The sequence below is a fragment of the Staurois parvus genome, unplaced genomic scaffold (genome assembly GCF_062004578.1).
Source record: "Staurois parvus isolate SC_StPar_1 unplaced genomic scaffold, SC_StPar_1.0 ptg000402l, whole genome shotgun sequence".
In the NCBI taxonomy this organism is placed as follows: Eukaryota; Metazoa; Chordata; class Amphibia; order Anura; family Ranidae; genus Staurois; species Staurois parvus.
In genome coordinates, this window is record NW_028318198.1 from 9,973,141 (window position 1) to 9,993,771 (window position 20,631).

The window sequence follows — 20,631 nt, forward strand, 5'->3', positions numbered from 1 at the left end:
ACTGTGTGGCTCTCACCTGCATGAGCACTAGTCTGAGAGAGCCAGAGATTATGCGAAATGTAGTTTCTTCACAGGAAGTGTCAGTTTCCACACTACAGAGAGGGGTCATGCATTAACCCATGCAAAGCCATGCCGAATGCCTCATGTTTCAGCACAAACAGGATCTGCTGAAACAGGAATGTGAAGATTTACTCTACTATAGACTGTGCGTACAGTTCAACAAATGACACTATCAAACTACATGATCAGTGCATCATTTTTGCAGGGAGGAAGGTTTACCGTGCCTTTAAAAGAATAACTCCTCTTTTGTTGAGAAAAAAACAATTCCCTTTGGCGATCAGTGTACATTGCAAGGATTTGAACAAACTTTGTTGCAGAGTCCTACCTGTTTCTGCTCTGAAGAAATTGCAATTTGTTAGATCATGTCTTGTGCAGGACTGATTCCTGAACGGGAGTGATTTTTTTTTTTTTTTTTCTTCAGATCAGATGAAGCACTTGCGGGGCTATAATGGGGAGAGTGTCATGGCCTGCGTTCCCTTAGATGTGATTAACCCTTGAGGAGAATCTCAGGTGAGCTGACATTTTTGTTGCAGAGGATGACTAGAATCTGACTTGTATCTTAGTGCAGACATCTGGGAAAATCAGTGAGCCAATCACACAAGCAGTAAATGACATCTCTGAGGGCGTTCCCTATACCAACTTTGTACGCAACTCCTTCAGGTTGCCTTATTGCATTGAATTGTACAGAAAATGACAGTGCTGCAGTTTGAAATGGAAAGGTCCCTTTTTAATACGGCGTGTGTTGCAATTGTATATGCTATATTTTCTTATTTGCTTCCCATGAAAGTGGAGTCATCCTGTAGGCTTCACATGTACAGTAGACAGCCAATGTCAACCGCAAGTCGAAATATGTGGTTAGTATGCTTCCAAGAAATATCTTGATTGCTGCCACTAATTTTGCCCCGTCCAGAGAAGCACTCAGCAGGGTTTTGCACCTGGTCACAACCATCTCACCATGTGCCGACAAGGCCGGTTTAAAGCAAAGGCTGGAGATGCCGGGGATTGAACCCGGGGCCTCACACATGCAAAGCTTGCGCTCTACCACTGAGCTACATCCCCCTTGCTAACCTAGACTGTGTGCCTTTTTTTCCCTCACAAAACAGTACATAGTGCGGCACCCTTGATCTCGGCACCAAGCCCTCCCACTAGCATTCCAAAGCAGTAGTTTGGGTTCCTTCACTTCCCAATTCCAACCACAGCTTGGTTTTTTTTTTTCTTTTCAGGAGGAACTTGGACTTTGGAGAGACAGAAGAAACCCGGCTTATTCCTATTTGTGTTTGTCAGCTGGCTACCAGAAACTCATGGAAACAATGAAGACTGGCTGTTTTTGCAAAAGGAAGAAGAGAAACACAAATTCCCTTTCCAACAGACCATAAAGAGACGCAGACACAATGGAGATTCAGATGGTTAAAATGTAGATTTTTGCATTTGACAGTGCAGGGAGAAGTTTGGTTGCCCATTTCCACTGTGAGGTAGCTGTTGGACAAATAGCTACAAAGCACATGGTTTGCATGCACTTTTCATGGGAACAGCAAGGCGCCAACGTTAACAACAAGTCGATATAGAGCGGTCAGAATGCTTTCTAGGGAATTCTTCCTTGCGGCTTGTTTCCTATTAATGCCACCATTTTTTACCAATCCAGACAAGTTCTCATCAGGGTCAAAGTCCATTGCGCTGATCATTAGGCAAAGCAGCATGTGCTGGAGGGTGACTTAACTCTGTTTGAGATAAAGGGTGGAGATGCCGGGGGTTGAACCCGGGACCTCACACATGCGAAGCGTGCGCTCTACCACTGAGCTACATCCCCCATGCTATGTCGTGGCGCTATGCTTCGTGTGATGCAAAAGTGCAAAATGAGACAAAGGTCAAAGTTAACAACCCCAGTCTGTCTTCTCCACTCCTACATGCTAATGGCTTAGGAGGGTGAGCCCAGAAATGTGTATGTAAGGGTTGTTGTGGCAAAATGTTTTTTAGTCATGTACCTGTGTAGCAGCATCTGAGTTGCGGCTGCTTCCCTTGGAGTATCATAAGTGCCACCCGGATATTTATACGAGCTTGGCCAAGGGATGCTTGTCCTTCCGCAATAGTCAGTTTACACAGTCTACGGGGGAATTTATCATAGTAGTAGTACATGTACAAAAGCAGCCAATATGTGGAAGTGCAGACTGCTATGGCATTGATTTCAGTATGTCATGAGTCATGACGATCAGGGAGTGACTGGAAAATGAAGTATGGAATCGACCAATTACTGCTTAGATTACTGAGTTTCAAGAGAGTGCTATTTTGAGGGCTCCTTCACACACCTTTCACCGTCCTCTGAAAAATTAGCTGTGGAGCACCTGTAACCTTTGGGAGACAGAAGTAAGCCTGTTTATCATGATTTGTGTGTGTCGGTTAAGAGGCTCCCAGAGTCTCCAGATTGAAAAATGTTCCTCCATTGGGCTTTGCATATTTACTGTATAAAAGGGAAACGGCCTTCCAGTCTTGCGTTTACCATTAAGTCTGTATTGCGCAAGGAGCTCATTTGGGGAGCCGGGTGGGGGCTTTGCCCAGGGGACCATTCTGCCTCATCGTGAAGGATTGGTTGGAGATGCCGTGGATTGAACCTGGGACCTCACACATGCAAAGCGTGCGCTCTACCACTGAGCTACATCCCCCTCTTGTGTAGAGGGTTCTGTGCCTTTATTTTTTCCACAAAACTCTACCTGATGTTGCAACCTTTAACTTTGCAGCAGTCCCTCACATCTGTGTTCCACTAGCAGTTCTCAGGGCCTCCATCACTTCCCCAAACCAAACAGAGCTTCCTTTTTTTTCCAGGAAGGACTATCGGCCTTCAAGAGCCAAAAGAAACCCAGTTTCTTCTGATTTGTGTTTGTCAGTTAGCTGACGACACATCGTCTCCCGGCTGCACGAGTGAGTTCTCTCTGTACCTGTGTCACATCTAATTACTGTGTGGCTCTCACCTGCATGAGCACTAGTCTGAGAGAGCCAGAGATTATGCGAAATGTAGTTTCTTCACAGGAAGTGTCAGTTTCCACACTACAGAGAGGGGTCATGCATTAACCCGTGCAAAGCCATGCCGAATGCCTCATGTTTCAGCACAAACAGAATCTGCTGAAACAGGAATGTGAAGATTTACTCTACTATAGACTGTGCGTACAGTTCAACAAATGACACTATCAAACTACATGATCAGTGCATCATTTTTGCAGGGAGGAAGGTTTACCGTGCCTTTAAAAGAATAACTCCTCTTTTGTTGAGAAAAAAACAATTCCCTTTGGCGATCAGTGTACATTGCAAGGATTTGAACAAACTTTGTTGCAGAGTCCTACCTGTTTCTGCTCTGAAGAAATTGCTCTTTGTTAGATCATGTCTTGTGCAGGACTGATTCCTGAACGGGAGTGATTTTTCTTTTTTTTTTTTCTTCAGATCAGATGAAGCACTTGCGGGGCTATAATGGGGAGAGTGTCATGGCCTGCGTTCCCTTAGATGTGATTAACCCTTGAGGAGAATCTCAGGTGAGCTGACATTTTTGTTGCAGAGGATGACTAGAATCTGACTTGTATCTTAGTGCAGACATCTGGGAAAATCAGTGAGCCAATCACACAAGCAGTAAATGACATCTCTGAGGGTGTTCCCTATACCAACTTTGTACGCAACTCCTTCAGGTTGCCTTATTGCATTGAATTGTACAGAAAATGACAGTGCTGCAGTTTGAAATGGAAAGGTCCCTTTTTAATACGGCGTGTGTTGCAATTGTATATGCTATATTTTCTTATTTGCTTCCCATGAAAGTGGAGTCATCCTATAAGCTTCACATGTACAGTAGACAGCCAATGTCAACCGCAAGTCGAAATATGTGGTTAGTATGCTTCCAAGAAAAATCTTGATTGCTGCCACTAATTTTGCCCCGTCCAGAGAAGCACTCAGCAGGGTTTTGCACCTGGTCACAACCATCTCACCATGTGCTGACAAGGCCGGTTTAAAGCAAAGGCTGGAGATGCTGGGGATTGAACCCAGGGCCTCACACATGCAAAGCGTGCGCTCTACCACTGAGCTAAATCCCCCTTGCTAACCTAGACTGTGTGCCTTTTTTTCCTCACAAAACAGTACATAGTGCGGCACCCTTGATCTCGGCACCAAGCCCTCCCACTAGAATTCCAAAGCAGTAGTTTGGGTTCCTTCACTTCCCAATTCCAACCACAGCTTGGTTTTTTTTTTCTTTTCAGGAGGAACTTGGACTTTGGAGAGACAGAAGAAACCCGGCTTATTCCTATTTGTGTTTGTCAGCTGGCTACCAGAAACTCATGGAAACAATGAAGACTGGCTGTTTTTGCAAAGGGAAGAAGAGAAACACAAATTCCCTTTCCAACAGACCATAAAGAGACGCAGACACAATGGAGATTCAGATGGTTAAAATGTAGATTTTTGCATTTGACAGTGCAGGGAGAAGTTTGGTTGCCCATTTCCACTGTGAGGTAGCTGTTGGACAAATAGCTACAAAGCACATGGTTTGCATGCACTTTTCATGGGAACAGCAAGGCGCCAACGTTAACAACAAGTCGAAATAGAGCGGTCAGAATGCTTTCTAGGGAATTCTTCCTTGCGGCTTGTTTCCTATTAATGCCACCATTTTTTACCAATCCAGACAAGTTCTCATCAGGGTCAAAGTCCATTGCGTTGATCATTAGGCAAAGCAGCATGTGCTGGAGGGTGACTTAACTCTGTTTGAGATAAAGGGTGGAGATGCCGGGGGTTGAGCCCGGGACCTCACACATGTGAAGCGTGTGCTCTACCACTGAGCTACATCCCCCATGCTCTGTCGTGGCGCTATGCTTCGTGTGATGCAAAAGTGCAAAATGAGACAAAGGTCAAAGTTAACAACCCCAGTCTGTCTTCTCCACTCCTACATGCTAATGGCTTAGGAGGGTGAGCCCAGAAATGTGTATGTAAGGGTTGTTGTGGCAAAATGTTTTTTAGTCATGTACCTGTGTAGCAGCATCTGAGTTGCGGCTGCTTCCCTTGGAGTATCATAAGTGCCACCCGGATATTTATACGAGCTTGGCCAAGGGATTCTTGTCCTTCCGCAATAGTCAGTTTACACAGTCTACGGGGGAATTTATCATAGTAGTAGTACATGTACAAAAGCAGCCAATATGTGGAAGTGCAGACTGCTATGGCATTGATTTCAGTATGTCATGAGTCATGACGATCAGGGAGTGACTGGAAAATGAAGTATGGAATCGACCAATTACTGCTTAGATTACTGAGTTTCAAGAGAGTGCTATTTTGAGGGCTCCTTCACACACCTTTCACCGTCCTCTGAAAAATTAGCTGTGGAGCACCTGTAACCTTTGGGAGAAAGAAGTAAGCCTGTTTATCATGATTTGTGTGTGTCGGTTAAGAGGCTCCCAGAGTCTCCAGATTGAAAAATGTTCCTCCATTGGGCTTTGCATATTTACTGTATAAAAGGGAAACAGCCTTCCAGTCTTGCGTTTACCATTAAGTCTGTATTGCGCAAGGAGCTCATTTGGGGAGCCGGGTGGGGGCTTTGCCCAGGGGACCATTCTGCCTCATCGTGAAGGATTAGTTGGAGATGCCGGGGATTGAACCCGGGGCCTCACACATGCAAGGCGTGCGCTCTACCACTGAGCTACATCCCCCTCTTGTGTAGAGGGTTCTGTGCCTTTATTTTTTCCACAAAACTCTACCCGATGTTGCAACCTTTAACTTTGCAGCAGTCCCTCACATCTGTGTTCCACTAGCAGTTCTCAGAGCCTCCATCACTTCCCCAAACCAAACAGAGCTTCCTTTTTTTTCCAGGAAGGACTATCGGCCTTCAAGAGCCAAAAGAAACCCAGTTTCTTCTGATTTGTGTTTGTCAGTTAGCTGACGACACATCGTCTCCCGGCTGCACGAGTGAGTTCTCTCTGTACCTGTGTCACATCTAATTACTGTGTGGCTCTCACCTGCATGAGCACTAGTCTGAGAGAGCCAGAGATTATGCGAAATGTAGTTTCTTCACAGGAAGTGTCAGTTTCCACACTACAGAGAGGGGTCATGCATTAACCCGTGCAAAGCCATGCCGAATGCCTCATGTTTCAGCACAAACAGAATCTGCTGAAACAGGAATGTGAAGATTTACTCTACTATAGACTGTGCGTACAGTTCAACAAATGACACTATCAAACTACATGATCAGTGCATCATTTTTGCAGGGAGGAAGGTTTACCGTGCCTTTAAAAGAATAACTCCTCTTTTGTTGAGAAAAAAACAATTCCCTTTGGCGATCAGTGTACATTGCAAGGATTTGAACAAACTTTGTTGCAGAGTCCTACCTGTTTCTGCTCTGAAGAAATTGCTCTTTGTTAGATCATGTCTTGTGCAGGACTGATTCCTGAACGGGAGTGATTTTTCTTTTTTTTTTTCTTCAGATCAGATGAAGCACTTGCGGGGCTATAATGGGGAGAGTGTCATGGCCTGCGTTCCCTTAGATGTGATTAACCCTTGAGGAGAATCTCAGGTGAGCTGACATTTTTGTTGCAGAGGATGACTAGAATCTGACTTGTATCTTAGTGCAGACATCTGGGAAAATCAGTGAGCCAATCACACAAGCAGTAAATGACATCTCTGAGGGCGTTCCCTATACCAACTTTGTACGCAACTCCTTCAGGTTGCCTTATTGCATTGAATTGTACAGAAAATGACAGTGCTGCAGTTTGAAATGGAAAGGTCCCTTTTTAATACGGCGTGTGTTGCAATTGTATATGCTATATTTTCTTATTTGCTTCCCATGAAAGTGGAGTCATCCTATAAGCTTCACATGTACAGTAGACAGCCAATGTCAACCGCAAGTCGAAATATGTGGTTAGTATGCTTCCAAGAAAAATCTTGATTGCTGCCACTAATTTTGCCCCGTCCAGAGAAGCACTCAGCAGGGTTTTGCACCTGGTCACAACCATCTCACCATGTGCCGACAAGGCCGGTTTAAAGCAAAGGCTGGAGATGCCGGGGATTGAACCCGGGGCCTCACACATGCAAAGCGTGCGCTCTACCACTGAGCTACATCCCCCTTGCTAACCTAGACTGTGTGCCTTTTTTTCCTCACAAAACAGTACATAGTGCGGCACCCTTGATCTCGGCACCAAGCCCTCCCACTAGAATTCCAAAGCAGTAGTTTGGGTTCCTTCACTTCCCAATTCCAACCACAGCTTGGTTTTTTTTTCTTTTCAGGAGGAACTTGGACTTTGGAGAGACAGAAGAAACCCGGCTTATTCCTATTTGTGTTTGTCAGCTGGCTACCAGAAACTCATGGAAACAATGAAGACTGGCTGTTTTTGCAAAAGGAAGAAGAGAAACACAAATTCCCTTTCCAACAGACCATAAAGAGATGCAGACACAATGGAGATTCAGATGGTTAAAATGTAGATTTTTGCATTTGACAGTGCAGGGAGAAGTTTGGTTGCCCATTTCCACTGTGAGGTAGCTGTTGGACAAATAGCTACAAAACACATGGTTTGCATGCACTTTTCATGGGAACAGCAAGGCGCCAACGTTAACAACAAGTCAAAATAGAGCAGTCAGAATGCTTTCTAGGGAATTCTTCCTTGCGGCTTGTTTCCTATTAATGCCACCATTTTTTACCAATCCAGACAAGTTCTCATCAGGGTCAAAGTCCATTGCGCTGATCATTAGGCAAAGCAGCATGTGCTGGAGGGTGACTTAACTCTGTTTGAGATAAAGGGTGGAGATGCCGGGGGTTGAACCCGGGACCTCACACATGCGAAGCGTGCGCTCTACCACTGAGCTACATCCCCCATGCTCTGTCGTGGCGCTATGCTTCGTGTGATGCAAAAGTGCAAAATGAGACAAAGGTCAAAGTTAACAACCCCAGTCTGTCTTCTCCACTCCTACATGCTAATGGCTTTGAAGGGTGAGCCCAGAAATGTGTATGTAAGGGTTGTTGTGGCAAAATGTTTTTTAGTCATGTACCTGTGTAGCAGCATCTGAGTTGCGGCTGCTTCCCTTGGAGTATCATAAGTGCCACCCGGATATTTATACGAGCTTGGCCAAGGGATGCTTGTCCTTCCGCAATAGTCAGTTTACACAGTCTACGGGGGAATTTATCATAGTAGTAGTACATGTACAAAAGCAGCCAATATGTGGAAGTGCAGACTGCTATGGCATTGATTTCAGTATGTCATGAGTCATGACGATCAGGGAGTGACTGGAAAATGAAGTATGGAATCGACCAATTACTGCTTAGATTACTGAGTTTCAAGAGTGCTATTTTGAGGGCTCCTTCACACACCTTTCACCGTCCTCTGAAAAATTAGCTGTGGAGCACCTGTAACCTTTGGGAGACAGAAGTAAGCCTGTTTATCATGATTTGTGTGTGTCGGTTAAGAGGCTCCCAGAGTCTCCAGATTGAAAAATGTTCCTCCATTGGGCTTTGCATATTTACTGTATAAAAGGGAAATGACCTTCCAGTCTTGCGTTTACCATTAAGTCTGTATTGCGCAAAGAGCTCATTTGGGGAGCTGGGTGGGGGCTTCGCCCAGGGGACCATTCTGCCTCATCGTGAAGGATTGGTTGGAGATGCCGGGGATTGAACCCGGGGCCTCACACATGCAAAGCGTGCGCTCTACCACTGAGCTACATCCCCCTCTTGTGTAGAGGGTTCTGTGCCTTTATTTTTTCCACAAAACTCTACCCGATGTTGCAACCTTTAACTTTGCAGCAGTCCCTCACATCTGTGTTCCACTAGCAGTTCTCAGGGCCTCCATCCCTTCCCAAAACCAAACAGAGCTTCCTTTTTTTTTCCAGGAAGGACTATCGGCCTTCAAGAGCCAAAAGAAACCCAGTTTCTTCTGATTTGTGTTTGTCAGTTTGCTGACGACACATCGTCTCCCGGCTGCACGAGTGAGTTCTCTCTGTACCTGTGTCACATCTAATTACTGTGTGGCTCTCACCTGCATGAGCACTAGTCTGAGAGAGCCAGAGATTATGCGAAATGTAGTTTCTTCACAGGAAGTGTCAGTTTCCACACTACAGAGAGGGGTCATGCATTAACCCATGCAAAGCCATGCCGAATGCCTCATGTTTCAGCACAAACAGGATCTGCTGAAACAGGAATGTGAAGATTTACTCTACTATAGACTGTGCGTACAGTTCAACAAATGACACTATCAAACTACATGATCAGTGCATCATTTTTGCAGGGAGGAAGGTTTACCGTGCCTTTAAAAGAATAACTCCTCTTTTGTTGAGAAAAAAACAATTCCCTTTGGCGATCAGTGTACATTGCAAGGATTTGAACAAACTTTGTTGCAGAGTCCTACCTGTTTCTGCTCTGAAGAAATTGCTCTTTGTTAGATCATGTCTTGTGCAGGACTCATTCCTGAACGGGAGTGATTTTTCTTTTTTTTTTTTCTTCAGATCAGATGAAGCACTTGCGGGGCTATAATGGGGAGAGTGTCATGGCCTGCGTTCCCTTAGATGTGATTAACCCTTGAGGAGAATCTCAGGTGAGCTGACATTTTTGTTGCAGAGGATGACTAGAATCTGACTTGTATCTTAGTGCAGACATCTGGGAAAATCAGTGAGCCAATCACACAAGCAGTAAATGACATCTCTGAGGGCGTTCCCTATACCAACTTTGTACGCAACTCCTTCAGGTTGCCTTATTGCATTGAATTGTACAGAAAATGACAGTGCTGCAGTTTGAAATGGAAAGGTCCCTTTTTAATACGGCGTGTGTTGCAATTGTATATGCTATATTTTCTTATTTGCTTCCCATGAAAGTGGAGTCATCCTATAAGCTTCACATGTACAGTAGACAGCCAATGTCAACCGCAAGTCGAAATATGTGGTTAGTATGCTTCCAAGAAAAATCTTGATTGCTGCCACTAATTTTGCCCCGTCCAGAGAAGCACTAAGCAGGGTTTTGCACCTGGTCACAACCATCTCACCATGTGCCGACAAGGCCGGTTTAAAGCAAAGGCTGGAGATACCGGGGATTGAACCCGGGGCCTCACACATGCAAAGCGCGTGCTCTACCACTGAGCTACATCCCCCTTGCTAACCTACACTGTGTGCCTTTTTTTCCTCACAAAACAGTACATAGTGCGGCACCCTTGATCTCGTCACCAAGCCCTCCCACTAGCATTCCAAAGCAGTAGTTTGGGTTCCTTCACTTCCCAATTCCAACCACAGCTTGGTTTTTTTTTTCTTTTCAGGAGGAACTTGGACTTTGGAGAGACAGAAGAAACCCGGCTTATTCCTATTTGTGTTTGTCAGCTGGCTACCAGAAACTCATGGAAACAATGAAGACTGGCTGTTTTTGCAAAAGGAAAAAGAGAAACACAAATTCCCTTTCCAACAGACCATAAAGAGACGCAGACACAATGGAGATTCAGATGGTTAAAATGTAGATTTTTGCATTTGACAGTGCAGGGAGAAGTTTGGTTGCCCATTTCCACTGTGAGGTAGCTGTTGGACAAATAGCTACAAAGCACATGGTTTGCATGCACTTTTCATGGGAACAGCAAGGCGCCAACGTTAATAACAAGTCGAAATAGAGCGGTCAGAATGCTTTCTAGGGAATTCTTCCTTGCGGCTTGTTTCCTATTAATGCCACCATTTTTTACCAATCCAGACAAGTTCTCATCAGGGTCAAAGTCCATTGCGCTGATCATTAGGCAAAGCAGCATGTGCTGGAGGGTGACTTAACTCTGTTTGAGATAAAGGGTGGAGATGCCGGGGGTTGAACCCGGGACCTCACACATGCGAAGCGTGCGCTCTACCACTGAGCTACATCCCCCATGCTCTATTGTGGCGCTATGCTTCGTGTGATGCAAAAGTGCAAAATGAGACAAAGGTCAAAGTTAACAACCCCAGTCTGTCTTCTCCACTCCTACATGCTAATGGCTTAGGAGGGTGAGCCCAGAAATGTGTATGTAAGGGTTGTTGTGGCAAAATGTTTTTTAGTCATGTACCTGTGTAGCAGCATCTGAGTTGCGGCTGCTTCCCTTGGAGTATCATAAGTGCCACCCGGATATTTATACGAGCTTGGCCAAGGGATGCTTGTCCTTCCGCAATAGTCAGTTTACACAGTCTACGGGGGAATTTATCATAGTAGTAGTACATGTACAAAAGCAGCCAATATGTGGAAGTGCAGACTGCTATGGCATTGATTTCAGTATGTCATGAGTCATGACGATCAGGGAGTGACTGGAAAATGAAGTATGGAATCGACCAATTACTGCTTAGATTACTGAGTTTCAAGAGAGTGCTATTTTGAGGGCTCCTTCACACACCTTTCACCGTCCTCTGAAAAATTAGCTGTGGAGCACCTGTAACCTTTGGGAGACAGAAGTAAGCCTGTTTATCATGATTTGTGTGTGTCGGTTAAGAGGCTCCCAGAGTCTCCAGATTGAAAAATGTTCCTCCATTGGGCTTTGCATATTTACTGTATAAAAGGGAAACGGCCTTCCAGTCTTGCGTTTACCATTAAGTCTGTATTGCGCAAAGAGCTCATTTGGGGAGCCGGGTGGGGGCTTCGCCCAGGGGACCATTCTGCCTCATCGTGAAGGATTGGTTGGAGATGCCAGGGATTGAACCCGGGGCCTCACACATGCAAAGCGTGCGCTCTACCACTGAGCTACATCCCCCTCTTGTGTAGAGGGTTCTGTGCCTTTATTTTTTCCACAAAACTCTACCCGATGTTGCAACCTTTAACTTTGCAGCAGTCCCTCACATCTGTGTTCCACTAGCAGTTCTCAGGGCCTCCATCACTTCCCAAAACCAAACAGAGCTTCCTTTTTTTTTCCAGGAAGGACTATCGGCCTTCAAGAGCCAAAAGAAACCCAGATTCTTCTGATTTGTGTTTGTCAGTTAGCTGACGACACATCGTCTCCCGGCTGCACGAGTGAGTTCTCTCTGTACCTGTGTCACATCTAATTACTGTGTGGCTCTCACCTGCATGAGCACTAGTCTGAGAGAGCCAGAGATTATGCGAAATGTGGTTTCTTCACAGGAAGTGTCAGTTTCCACACTACAGAGAGGGGTCATGCATTAACCCATGCAAAGCCATGCCGAATGCCTCATGTTTCAGCACAAACAGAATCTGCTGAAACAGGAATGTGAAGATTTACTCTACTATAGACTGTGCGTACAGTTCAACAAATGACACTATCAAACTACATGATCAGTGCATCATTTTTGCAGGGAGGAAGGTTTACCATGCCTTTAAAAGAATAACTCCTCTTTTGTTGAGAAAAAAACAATTCCCTTTGACGATCAGTGTACATTGCAAGGATTTGAACAAACTTTGTTGCAGAGTCCTACCTGTTTCTGCCCTGAAGAAATTGCTCTTTGTTAGATCATGTCTTGTGCAGGACTGATTCCTGAACGGGAGTGATTTTTCTTTTTTTTTTTCTTCAGATCAGATGAAGCACTTGCGGGGCTATAATGGGGAGAGTGTCATGGCCTGCGTTCCCTTAGATGTGATTAACCCTTGAGGAGAATCTCAGGTGAGCTGACATTTTTGTTGCAGAGGATGACTAGAATCTGACTTGTATCTTAGTGCAGACATCTGGGAAAATCAGTGAGCCAATCACACAAGCAGTAAATGACATCTCTGAGGGCGTTCCCTATACCAACTTTGTACGCAACTCCTTCAGGTTGCCTTATTGCATTGAATTGTACAGAAAATGACAGTGCTGCAGTTTGAAATGGAAAGGTCCCTTTTTAATACGGCGTGTGTTGCAATTGTATATGCTATATTTTCTTATTTGCTTCCCATGAAAGTGGAGTCATCCTATAGGCTTCACATGTACAGTAGACAGCCAATGTCAACCGCAAGTCGAAATATGTGGTTAGTATGCTTCCAAGAAATATCTTGATTGCTGCCACTAATTTTGCCCCGTCCAGAGAAGCACTCAGCAGGGTTTTGCACCTGGTCACAACCATCTCACCATGTGCCGACAAGGCCGGTTTAAAGCAAAGGCTGGAGATTCCAGAGATTGAACCCGGGGCCTCACACATGCAAAGCATGCGCTCTACCACCGAGCTACATTCCCCTTGCTAACTTAGACTGTGTGCCTTTTTTTCCTCACAAAACAGTACATAGTGCGGCACCCTTGATCTCGGCACCAGGCCCTCCCACTAGCATTCCAAAGCAGTAGTTTGGGTTCCTTCACTTCCCAATTCCAACCACAGCTTGGTTTTTTTTTTCTTTTCAGGAGGAACTTGGACTTTGGAGAGACATGTACGGACGATTTGCGGACGATTTATTGTTCTATGTTGGAAACCCTAGGATAACAATTCCTAACCTTATGAAAACACTGAAGGAATATGGAGAAATGTCAAATCTAAAAATTAACCCGAGCAAAACAGAGATATTAAATATAAATCTTCCAAAGAGTGAAAAAGAAAAGATATAGAGAGAATTTCCCTTTATATGGAAAGATAGAGAAATAAAGTACCTGGGAGTAAAACTCACTCCTTCACAGAAAAACCTTTATAAAGCTAATTATATCCCATTGCTAAACGAGATTAGGGAGGAATTGAAGAAAATTGGTGGAGGAAACCCTTCCTGGCTAAGTCGCGTTAACTTGATAAAAATGGTAATTGTCCCTAAGATACTATATAAATTCCAGATGATTCCCATTAATCTTCCAGAGGTGTATTTTAGGACAATTAAGCAAATGGTAACAAAATATATATGGAAAAATAAAAAACCTAGGATATCATATGAAGTGCTAAGTAGAAACAAAGAAAAGGGGGGGTTGGGAGTACGGATTTTAAAAGATACCACAGGGCAGTTATCTTAGCAAGAATTTTTGATTGGACGCACAACTCAAAGAGTAAACATTGGGTCACAATAGAAAATACACTTAGTAGAAAGGATTTGAGTAGGAGTGTTTGGGTGCCAGCACAGTTTAGAGAATTAGAGGAGAGCACGAGTATATACACGAGGATTGTAATAAGAGAATGGGATAAAATGCACAAACAGAGGAAATGGGATTTTAATTCATTGCTAATGCCACTAAAAAATTCAGAGTTTTTTCCCCCAGGCAAAGAGGAAATTACAGGCAGATGGATTAAGAAGGAAGACGCTCAGTTGAGAGACGTAATGGAGGGGGTAAATTTAAGAACACTGGAGGATTTGAAAAGGGAAGAGGGAAAGATTTTCACTAAGATAGATATATGGAGGTATAATCAACTGAAACAATTTGTGGAGAAATTGACGAAGCCCCTTAGAACCAGGAAAGATTGGAATGTATTTGAGAAATACTTAGAAGTTCGAGGTGATGGGAAGCACAGCACTGCTAAAGCATATAAAGCTCTCACTGATTTAGATAGTAAGGTAAAACTAAAGTATATAGAAAAATGGGAAAGGGATTTAGGAGTGGAGTGGGAAGAGCACACACAGAGAAAAATATATAGAATGGTACACGAAAATATAAGTATGCGTGAGGTGGAAATGAACTTCAAATGTTTGACAAGGTGGTATGTTACACCGATGATAGAGCACAAGATGAGTGGGGAGAAATAACCTTGGTGTTGGCGAGGGTGTGGAGGGTTGGGCACGATGTACCACATATGGTGGGAATGTTTAAAAATACAAGTATATTGGAAAAAAGTTATAAATCAAATTAGGATTATCACCGGAATGGAGATCGGACTGGACCCTGAAACCTGTCTTTTTCATAATTCAATAATATCTGGAAATAAATATAAAGAACTGGGTATATGGTGCTACCTAAATGCAGCAAAAAGTTTGATTCCTAGGTTTTGGCGCAAAGTTGAGGCACCGAGGGAAGAGGATTGGATGAATAGAGTGGACCAGATTGCTAGATTGGAAAAACTTTATTATATACAGGAAGATAGGATGGCGGCATATCATATGAAATGGGAGGAGTTTAAGGTAAAGGTAAAAGAAGGTACTGAGTAAGTAAGCGTAAAGAAAAGGGAAAGAGAGAACGAGAAGAGAGGAAGGGAAAAGGGGAAAGGAAAAGGAAAAGGAGAAAATATAGTAATTTGCCTTTCTTTCTTTCTTCCAAATCTTGGTATCCAGAGGATGTGAGATATAAGTCGATCAGATAGATGTCAGGAAATAAAGAAGCGGGGTGGGGTGGTGGGTGGGTTGAAAGGAAGGGAGTTATGGGGAGAAAAGGATACGAAATAAGTGTTTTACGAGATTCTGCTATGTTGTATTTTACATTGTGGAAAGGTGTATTGTTCTATTTGAAAATGAATAAATATTTAAATAAAAAAAAAAAACCCACAACAGTACCATCAGTCTGTATATGCAGTAAAGTATGCTTGTTATACTCACAGTGGAACCTAAGGGGTTAATCCTCCGCATTGTGTAAAACGGATGTTTGATCCTGTCTTCTCTGATCCTCCCCTTCTTTCACAGTCCCCAATCTATCTGCTGATGGTACAGGGCCCTAGGAGTCACTCTGTACATGCTCAGTTTAATGTGTGTTGCTGGAGAGTTTCTTTTTTTTGGAGGGCGCTTGTGATCAGCACAGGGCCAATCAGCGCTGTCCAGACAGAGGATCAAGGGTCATGCAGCCTCATAGGACAGTCAGAGGAGCATGAAAACTCCTTTTACAAGCTTTAAGCAGTGCTTGGCCAGACACTGATAGAAGTCATAAGGCTGCTAAATACTGCCAATGAGAAAAGGTGTTTAGCAATTTATAGTTACTAAAATAATTGCATTTGTTGTGTGTACTGTGGGAGACCAGATATAGTAATCCAGGGTCCTGGGTTTAGTAACACTTTGATGCAAGGAATGCATTAAGGTAAAAAATGGTTGGGCTTTATAACCACTTTAAGAATAGTCTGTACAACAGAGCTCTAGTTAGGAGCTTTAGGAGATTTCCTCTAACTTCCTGTTGTATCTCTGGGACAGGAAATCAGAGGAAATCTCACCAATGGTACACAGACAGCAAAAAAAAAAAAAACCCAGCAGAGGGTTTAGCCCTTCTCTATTCTATCTAAAACAAAAAAGGACTTTTCTTCAAGAGTTCCTACATGTGGCAATGATGGAAGCCTGCCTTCAGCTGCTAATTGAAAAGTGAATAACTTGGAATGGATTGGTTTATACAAGGCTTCTATAATTTCCCAATTTAATCCCATAACGACACAGTGACATGTATATGCGGCATCTGGGAGTTGGGCTTGAAGCCTGGGTGGTGCATATATATATTCTTGTGTTTGTGCATGGAGCGCTCCCCACACCACACTTTTACAACAGAGACTGGGCCCTCCCCGACAGCCCTAGTCTTGTACTAATGATCGGGACCCAGGACTCCTGGTTCCCCGGTCACCTGATTGCTCTGACTGGCTCAGTGATCAGTCAAAGTGCAGCCCACCTGTGTTTACTTTCTCTTCTAAATGGAGAGAAAGATATATTTTATTTTCCTCCCCTTGCAGGGGATAAAGATGTGAACAAACAAAAGTTTGTAACAAAAAAAAAATAAAAAAAATAAAGAAAATAGCTAGATTAACCACTTGCCCTCCTGAGGCTTTACCCCCTTCATGACCAGGCCATTTTTTGCATTACTTTAACCACTTCAATACCGGGCACTTTTACCCCCTTCCTGCCCAGGCCATTTTTCAGGTTTCAGCGCTCTCACAATTTGAATGACAATTGCGCGGTCATACAACATTGTACCCAAACTAAAATTTTATCATTTTCTTCACACAACTAGAGATTTCTTTCGGTGGTATTTAATCACCACTGGGGTTTTTATTTTTTGCTAAATTAACAAAAAATTACTGAAAATTTTGAAAAACAACACGTTTTTCTTTGTTTCTGTTATAAAGGTTTGCAAATAAATAATTGTTCTTTATAAATTCAGGCCAAGATGTATTCTGCTACATGTCTTTGGTGAAAATAACCCAAATTAGGATGTATTTTTTAGTTTGTAGAAAAATTATAGAGTTCACAAACTATGGGATATATCTGAGTATTGATCAATCCTGAAGTACTGACAGCCAATCTAATTTCTTGAGGTCCAAGAATGTCAGAACAGTACAGATATCCCCCAAATGACCCCTTTTTGCAAAGTAGACAGTCCGACGTACTTCATAAGAGGCATGGCGAGTTTTTTGAAGTTGTATTTTTTTTGTCATTAAATTATTTTCATTTTTTTTTTTTTTACATACGGTCACCAATGCAGTACAGCGTCATCATATATAACTGGCATGGCGGTGATCAGAGACACTGACTGGTGACAGTATGGAATAAAAATATATATTTAAATTTTTTTTTAATTTTAAATTTTTTATTAATTTTTTTTTTTTTTTTAAGATTTTGTTATCATATTTCCCTATGACCAACGTAGTACAATGTTACCATAGCAATTTTGTACTACTTTGGGGAAGTGATCAGTATTTTTTTTTTTTTTTTTTACACAATTTGCTTATAGCAAAGAATTACTTTGCTAAAAGCAAGCATTTACCTGAATGACATTGATTCATTCAGGGTTTTTTTTTTTTGTCCTTAGTTGTGATTTGGCCACAGCTAATCACATCGCACAGCTGGGCTGTGATTGGCACATCTTGTCCATGTGATCGCTGTGACCATTCACAGCTAGACACACTAGTATACTATGGATGGCATGAATGAAGCCACCCATTGTATACAACTGTCATTGTATTGGTCACAGCAGGTCACATGGTACCGGCAACGGGGCTGGTACTCAGATCTGATATCAGCCATGTCCGAGGTACACAGCCGGTGACAGATCACACCGCTGCGCGGCTCTGCAGGCACGCAAACTGTGCATGCCATAGGCCGGGCGGGAAGAGGTTAACTGACACTTGCGCGGTCATGCAACGCTGCACCCAAATGAGATTTACGTCCTTTTTTTCCGACAAATTGAGCTTTGTTTTGTTTTTTATTTTTTGCGCTATAAGCAAAAAAAGACCGACAATTTTGAGAAAAAAAAAACAATATTTTGGACTTTTTGCTATTAAACATGTCAAGTAAAAAAAATTTAAAAAATCTAATTTCGTTATAAATTTAGGCCAAAATGTATTCTATCGAAAAATGCTGCGCTACATAAACCAATAGTACAAACTATATTACCAAAAACAAAGTGAAAAAATAAATCAAGAATTATTAGAAGAAAAATAGTAGTAGAAAAAATATTAATATTGAAATAGAAATATAGATATATGAATATATATATATATATATATATATATATATATATATATATAGATAGATAGATAGATAGATAAAATAACTAGAGATGAGCGAATTATTCAAAAATTCGGTTCGGTTGATTCGCCGAATTCGCCGATTAAATTTGCTTCGTGTCGAATATATTCGCTGCGAATTTAACTTATAAAAAGGGTGTTTCTAGGCTTCAGAGAGCCTTTATATTAGTGCAGAACACTGTACCTTTAATTTAAATGCCCTTGGAGTCTGCTGGGGAAGAGAAATAATACTGTCAGTCAGTATGACATGCAGATGAGTGCCGTCGATCTTAGAATCACCGCACACTTCACTCATTTGGGCAGTCACGGGGCCAAAACCAGAGTGTGGAGCCACAGTGTGGCGGTGGAGGCAGCAGCAATGGGAGGCCATACAGCACCCTATGACAAAATGGAACCCACCAGCAGTGTGAGGAGACCTGAAAGTGGCACATGGCAGAGTGTGGCGATGGAGACAGCAGCAATGGGAGGCCGTACAGGGACCCATGACACACTCTGGACCTGGCAGCAGCATGAGGAGGCGGTACAGGGGCCCATGACAGATTACGGGCCTGGCAGCAGCATGAGGAGGCGGTACAGGGGCCCATGGCAGAGTGGCGGAGCGTAAGCAGCTAAAATTGAAGGCCATACAGAGGCCTATGTTAAAAAGTCCCCCCAGCAGCAGCGTGGGGAGACGACTATCAAGAGTCCAATGGCAGAGTGGCGGAGCAGAAGCAGCTTCAATTGAAGGCCATACACAGGCCTAGGTTAAAAAGCGGAAGCCGTCAGCAGCGTGAGCAGACGACAGAGACACATGGCGCAGGGTGGCGGTGGATGCAGCAGTATTCGGAAGCCAAACACAGGCCTCGGTTAAAAAGCGGAAGCCGTCAGCAGCGTGAGCAGACGACAGAGGCACATGGCGCAGGGTGGCGGTGGAGGCAGCAGCAATGGAAGGCCATACAGCACCCTATCACAAAATGGAACCCACCAACAGTGTAAGGAGACCTGAAAGTGGCACATGGCGCAGGGTGGCGGTGGAGGCAGCAGTATTCGGAAGACATACACAGGACTAGTTTAAAAAGCGGAAGCCGTCAGCAGCGTGAGCAGACGACAGAGGCACATGGCGCAGGGTGGCGGTGGAGGCAGCAGTATTCGGAAGCCATACACAGGCCTAGGTTAAAAAGCGGAAGCCATCAGCAGCGTGAGCAGACGACAGAGACACATGGCGCAGGGTGGCGGTGGATGCAGCAGTATTCGGAAGCCAAACACAGGCCTCGCTTAAAAAGTGGAAGCCGTCAGCAGCGTGAGCAGACGACAGAGACACATGGCGCAGGGTGGCGGTGGATGCAGCAGTATTCGGAAGCCAAACACAGGCCTCAGTTAAAAAGCGGAAGCCGTCAGCAGCGTGAGCAGGCGACAGAGGCACATGGCGCAGGGTGGCGGTGGAGGCAGCAGTATTCGGAAGCCATACACAGGCCTAGGTTTAAAACTGGAACCCAGCAGCGTGAGCAGACGACAAAGACACACATGGCAGAGGATGGATCTGGCAGCAGTATGAGAAGGCGGTACAGGGGCCCGTGGCACAGTGTGGTGATGGAGGCTACAGCAACTGGATGCCAGAAAGTGGCCGATAGGGCTATATACTGCATTGAATTATAAAGTTGTAAAGACAGCGGCCTATAAGGCTATACACACTATAACAATCATGACTTGATTGACCATTGGCCTATAAGGCTATACACAGCATGAATATCATGACTTATTCTGAGAGTGGTTTGGAAGGCTATATACAAAAAGTAATTCATGAGCTGTCCGGACAGCGGACAATAAGTACATATATACAAATCAATTCATCAGCTGTCCAGCCAGCGGCCTCAAAGGCGACACATATAGAAAGCAATTCATGAGCTGTTCAGACAGCGGCCTCTAAGGCGACAGATATACAAAGCAATTCCCGAGGTGTTCGGGGAGCGGCCTGAACGGCTAGGTTATTAGGTCAGTTGTGTCAGGAACTGGTGGTTTGAAATCCAGACTAATCCACGCCTGATTCATTTTTACAAACGTGAGTCTCTCCACACTTTGGGTGGACAGTCGTGTCCTCCGCGGAGTTACAATACCTTCTGCCGCACTAAACACGCGCTCCAATGCCACGCTACTGGCCGGGCATGACAGCCTTTCAAGGGCAAATTCAGCTAGTTGGGGCCAAAGGTCAAGTTTCGTTGCCCAGTAGTCAAGGGGATTGTCTACCTCGGTTGGCAGGGTGCTGTCCAAGTAGGCCCAAGCCTGTTGTTTGAAGTCCTGCTCCAGGTCCACCTGATGCTGCTGCTGCTGCGGCTGGTTAGTAGTTTCCTC

At 44.0% G+C, this 20,631-nt stretch overlaps 12 non-coding genes across 12 annotated transcripts; all 12 read right to left on the reverse strand.

Annotated features, from left to right (window-relative positions):
* Positions 1 to 1,047: 1,047 nt before the first annotated feature.
* Positions 1,048 to 1,119, reverse strand: TRNAA-UGC (transfer RNA alanine (anticodon UGC)). The gene has a single exon. It is a non-coding gene; the product is annotated as a tRNA-Ala (tRNA).
* A 676-nt stretch (positions 1,120 to 1,795) lies between these two features.
* Positions 1,796 to 1,867, reverse strand: TRNAA-CGC (transfer RNA alanine (anticodon CGC)). The gene has a single exon. It is a non-coding gene; the product is annotated as a tRNA-Ala (tRNA).
* A 778-nt stretch (positions 1,868 to 2,645) lies between these two features.
* Positions 2,646 to 2,717, reverse strand: TRNAA-UGC (transfer RNA alanine (anticodon UGC)). The gene has a single exon. It is a non-coding gene; the product is annotated as a tRNA-Ala (tRNA).
* Positions 2,718 to 4,055: 1,338 nt separating this feature from the next.
* On the reverse strand, positions 4,056 to 4,127 carry TRNAA-UGC (transfer RNA alanine (anticodon UGC)). The gene has a single exon. It is a non-coding gene; the product is annotated as a tRNA-Ala (tRNA).
* A 674-nt stretch (positions 4,128 to 4,801) lies between these two features.
* TRNAV-CAC (transfer RNA valine (anticodon CAC)) lies at positions 4,802 to 4,873 on the reverse strand. The gene has a single exon. It is a non-coding gene; the product is annotated as a tRNA-Val (tRNA).
* A 778-nt stretch (positions 4,874 to 5,651) lies between these two features.
* TRNAA-UGC (transfer RNA alanine (anticodon UGC)) lies at positions 5,652 to 5,723 on the reverse strand. Its single transcript has one exon. It is a non-coding gene; the product is annotated as a tRNA-Ala (tRNA).
* Positions 5,724 to 7,060: 1,337 nt separating this feature from the next.
* Positions 7,061 to 7,132, reverse strand: TRNAA-UGC (transfer RNA alanine (anticodon UGC)). Its single transcript has one exon. It is a non-coding gene; the product is annotated as a tRNA-Ala (tRNA).
* Positions 7,133 to 7,805: 673 nt separating this feature from the next.
* TRNAA-CGC (transfer RNA alanine (anticodon CGC)) lies at positions 7,806 to 7,877 on the reverse strand. Its single transcript has one exon. It is a non-coding gene; the product is annotated as a tRNA-Ala (tRNA).
* Positions 7,878 to 8,653: 776 nt separating this feature from the next.
* Positions 8,654 to 8,725, reverse strand: TRNAA-UGC (transfer RNA alanine (anticodon UGC)). The gene has a single exon. It is a non-coding gene; the product is annotated as a tRNA-Ala (tRNA).
* A 1,339-nt stretch (positions 8,726 to 10,064) lies between these two features.
* TRNAA-UGC (transfer RNA alanine (anticodon UGC)) lies at positions 10,065 to 10,136 on the reverse strand. Its single transcript has one exon. It is a non-coding gene; the product is annotated as a tRNA-Ala (tRNA).
* Positions 10,137 to 10,810: 674 nt separating this feature from the next.
* On the reverse strand, positions 10,811 to 10,882 carry TRNAA-CGC (transfer RNA alanine (anticodon CGC)). The gene has a single exon. It is a non-coding gene; the product is annotated as a tRNA-Ala (tRNA).
* A 778-nt stretch (positions 10,883 to 11,660) lies between these two features.
* TRNAA-UGC (transfer RNA alanine (anticodon UGC)) lies at positions 11,661 to 11,732 on the reverse strand. The gene has a single exon. It is a non-coding gene; the product is annotated as a tRNA-Ala (tRNA).
* Positions 11,733 to 20,631: the final 8,899 nt, after the last annotated feature.